This window comes from Macaca fascicularis, chromosome X, assembly GCF_037993035.2.
Source record: "Macaca fascicularis isolate 582-1 chromosome X, T2T-MFA8v1.1".
Taxonomy (NCBI): Eukaryota; Metazoa; Chordata; class Mammalia; order Primates; family Cercopithecidae; genus Macaca; species Macaca fascicularis.
In genome coordinates, this window is record NC_088395.1 from 13,765,467 (window position 1) to 13,770,150 (window position 4,684).

Consider the following 4,684-nt stretch of genomic DNA (forward strand, 5'->3'; position numbering starts at 1 on the left):
TGTTGGAGTGAAGTGGTGTGACCTCCTGGGCTCAAGTGATCCTCCCACATCAGCCTCTTGAGCAGCTGGGACTACAGGCATGCACCACAATGCCTGGCTAATTAAACAAAAAAAATTTTTTTTTTTAGAGAGATGAGGTCTCATCATGTTGCCCAGGCTGGTCTGGAACTCCAGGCCTCTAGCAATCCTCCCACTTTGGCCTCTCAAACTGCTGGGATTACAGGTGTGAGCCACCATGCCTGGCCTGGATGTATATCCTTTAAGAAAGCAAGGCATTTGCAAACTTTCCTTTACTGTTCTTTTATCATTATATCAAATTATTCACATCTGTGCTACTCAGTGTGGTATCTATAGACCAGCAGCATCACCTGGGAGCTTGATAGAAATACACGTTCATGGACCCCACCCCAGACCTACTGAATGAGAATCTCTGAGAGCAGGGCCCGGGAATCTGTGTTTTAATGAGCTCCCCAGGATATTCTAACATGTACTAAAGTTTGAGAAGTAGTGCCTATCATACCTCAAATTGAACATCAGTAGACCCCCCACACCATAGTTGAGAACAGCCAGCTTAGCCTAGTGGGTACAACTTTGGCTGTACAAGAATCACCAGGGGAGCTTTAAAAAACAAAACCAAAACCAGCAATGGCTGGGCCCCCATGACCAACGATTCTGTTTTCATTGATGTAGGGTGGGATCCAAGTGATTCTAACATGCAGCCAGGTCTGAGAACCTTGCAAGCTGGCAGACGGATCTCCGTTCTGTTTCCCACACACAGCTGTATCTTCCGCCTTGCACTGTTCTCTCTTCCTGGAGTGCTTGTTTGTGCCATCTGCATGTTGCCAACTCTATTCATTCTGGGAATCTGAGCCCAGACTCACCTCCTGCATGCATTGGCCCCCGAGCTTCTCCTCCCCTCAATTACTGCTGCATCTGAGCTGCACTTTCCTCACTAACCAAAGTCTCTACTACCTTTGTCACATTTGTTACTCACTTTTGTTACTTTAAAAATCTCTTACTACATAATGTTTGGTGTAATATCCATTTCTGATCTCTTTTATATCTTTGCAGTGACCCAGAAAATGGTGGATGGATGCTTAACAAATGTTTGTTGTGAAAGAATAGTTCAAGTAGCATCAGAGAGAATTCACATTTTATTGAAACCTCATGAGTGGCCGCTATGGCACTTGTGGCCAAACATGACCCTTACATTGTACTCTGTTAAAAATGAGGCCTCATTCCATGAAAAACTGTTCCTCAAACTGTGTCCCATGGAGTATCTGTGTCCAGCATATACAAATACTATTCTAAAGAACAACTGTTCTTTGACCAGAAAATAAAAATTAAGAAATATTACAAACCACACAATTTCTGCATGTATTAGTCAGGGTTCTCTAGAGGGACAGGACTAATAGGATAGATGTCTATATGAAAGGGAGTTTGTTACAAAGAATTGACTCACACAATCACAAGGTTAAGTCCCACAACAGGCTGTCTGCAAGCTGAGGAACAAGGAAGCCAGTGGTGGATCAGTCGGAGTCCCAAAACCTCAAAAGTAGGGAAGCCAATAGTGCAGCCTTCAGCCTGTGGCCAAAGGCCCGAGAGCCCCTGGCAAACCACTGGTGTAAGTCCAAAAGTCCAAAAGCTGAAGAACTTGGAGTCTGCTGTTTGAGGGCAGGAAGCATCCAGCACGGGAGAAAGATGAAGGCAGGAAGACTCAAGCCGGTCTAGTCCTACCATGTTCCTCTGCCTGCTTTTATCCTAGCTGTGCCGGCAGCTGATTAGATGGTGCCCACCCAGATTGAGGGTAGGTGTGCCTCTCCTGGCCCACTGACTCAAATGTCAATCTCCTTTGGCAACACCCTCACAGACACTGACACTCAATATTAGTCATCACACTGCACATCACTCTTTAGCTTTTCCTACCATCCCCAGACCACAGAGCTTCTTAGTCTTTCTTCTTATTATTACTTTTCTTTCCACAGAGCAGAGATTCACATAACATAAAAGTAACCATTTGAAAGTGAACAGTTCAGTGGCATCTAGTACATTCACCATGTTGTGTAACTGCCACCTCTATCTAGTTCCAAAACATTTTTATCACCCCAAAAGGAAACTACCCACAAGCAGTCATTCCCCAATTTCACCAACTCCCAGTCCCTGGCAACTACTAATCTGCTTTCTGTCTCTGTGGATTTGCCTATTCTGGACATTATTTTATTTGTTTTTTGAGATGGAGTCTCACTCTATCACCCAGGCTGGAGTACAGTGGCGCGATCTTGGCTCGCTACAACCTCTGCCTCCCAGGTTCAAGCGATTCTCCTGACTCAACCTCCTGAGTAGCTGATATTACAGGTCCCTGCCACCACGCCCAGCTAATTTTTGCATTTTTAGTAGAGACGGTGTTTCACCATGTTGGCCAGGCTCATCTCGAACTCCTGACCTTAAGTGATCTGCCCAACTCAGCCTCCCAAAGTGTTGGGATTACAGGCATAAGCCCCAGCGCCTAGCCTGGACATCATTTTATGTATATGGAATCATGCAATATGTGGCCTTTTGTATCTGGCTTCTTTCTTAGAGCATAATGTTTTTGAGGCTTCTCAGTATCTGTTTACAGCTACTTTTTTTTCCCTACTTATCCCTCATATACTTGGTTTTCTCAAAGTTCTACCCTTAGCTTTCTTTTCTTTTAACCTTTGTGGCCTCCCTAAATGGTTTACTCTATTTCTGTAGAATCTACTACTACAATTAGACCCACAATTGCTCTGTGTCTGCTCCTGGCCCAAATTTCTCTCCTGGATCCAAATCTGTGTACTTAAGTGCCCACTGGACTACTCTGGTTCTGTCACCTGCAATTATAGGAAAACCTCCTCTTTTCCTTTTCTCTTCTTGAGTTTGCTAGCTCACTCAATGGCGACATTTCCCCCAATCTCCCAAGCCAGGGGCTCACCTCCCTATCAGGGTGGTAAAGTATAGCACAGAGGCAAGGGCTCAGAAAGACTTGAAACCTGGGTTCAATCTTCACCCCTCTATGACGTTTTCTAGCTTGCTGGCTTTGGACAAGTTACTTAATCTAAGTTCATTTCTGTATCTGGGAAATTAGAAATTGACTCCCAGTGTTGTGCTGGGATGAAATAAGGTAGCATATGTAAAGTGTTCAGTGCACAGCAAGCTCGTATTATTACACTCATCACCAACCAATCACACATTTCCCATCTCTATTGGTTTCCTGTTGCTGCTATGACAAATTACCACAAACTTAGTGACTTAAAGCACACGAATATGTCCTCATGTTTCTGGTGGGCAGAAATCTGAAAGGGGTCTTACTGGGCTAAAATCAAGGTGTTGGCAGGGCAGCTTGTCTTCTGGAAGTACTAGGGGAGAATCTGTTTTCTTGATTTTTCCAGTTTCTTGAGACTGCCGGCATTCCTTGATATATAGCCCCTTCCTTTCATTACTCCAACCTACCTCCCTCTTATAAGGACCCTTGTGATGACATTGGGCCTACTTGGAGGACCCAGGATGCTCTCTCCCTGGCAAGCTCCTTAACTTGGTTACATCTGCAAAATCTTTGGGGATGCAAAGGAATGTATTCACAGGTTCCACATTGGGAGGGCCTGTCACACCATCTCAAGGACCCATGTAGGTCAACATCCATGCCTACCCTGTCATTTTCTAACTTCCCACTCTATTCGAGGCTAATGTGAAGCTCAGTCAAATCTATCTGGCAATGAGGAAGAGCAGTCTGAAGATCAGCATATCTGGTAAATCTGCAATGCTTGTCTTATATGTCCATTATATAAAATGGGGACATTACAACATTTGGAATAAACTGGAAAAGAGAAATCATATAACCTACTATTTTTAAGGATTTGAAGGCCTACCACATGGATGCGATCTTGTGCTTCTGTGTTCACAAGATGGTCCTCTATTAAGTATGATATTGAGTTGACTAGCCATTAAATGCCCTTTCAACTCTGTGATTCTCAAAGTCAGAAGACAAGGGCTAATTGTATATCTGTATTAGTTTGTTTTCATGCTGCTGATAAAGACATACCCAAGACTGGGCAATTTACAAAAGAAAGAGATTTAGTGGACTTACAATTCCACATGACTGGGGAGGCCTTACAATCATGGCAGAAGGTGAAAGTCCTGTCTCACATGACAGCAGACTTTTGAGACTTATTCACTATCATGAGAACAGCATGGGAAAGACCTGCCCCCATGATTCAATTACTTCCCACCAGGTCCCTCCCACAACACATGGGAATTCAAGATGAGATTTGGGTGAGGACACAGCCAAACCATATCAATATCCATAGTTACGTAGGAGCTTGGCAAAGAACTAGAATCTTAATCCTATACTCTAAGCAGTAAAATTCTATAAGCTAGCATGCGGAAAGGAACAGAAAAGGGGTGCAGTAGATTACTTGCGAAAAAGGCTGCAATAATTTCTCCCATCCCTGTATGCACATCCTCTTGCAATGGGACTCAAAGCTCTTCCCATCAAGAGGTGGAGTCTATTTTTCCACCCCTCGAATCTGGGCTCGGCCATGTGATCTGCTTTGGGCAATGGGACATCAGAAAATGTGAAGAAAGCAGAGGCTTATAAAATCCTTGCATGCTGTGGCTTGTTCTCTTTTCTTTTTCTTGTTCTCTTTTCTTTTTCTTTTTACCTTTCTCT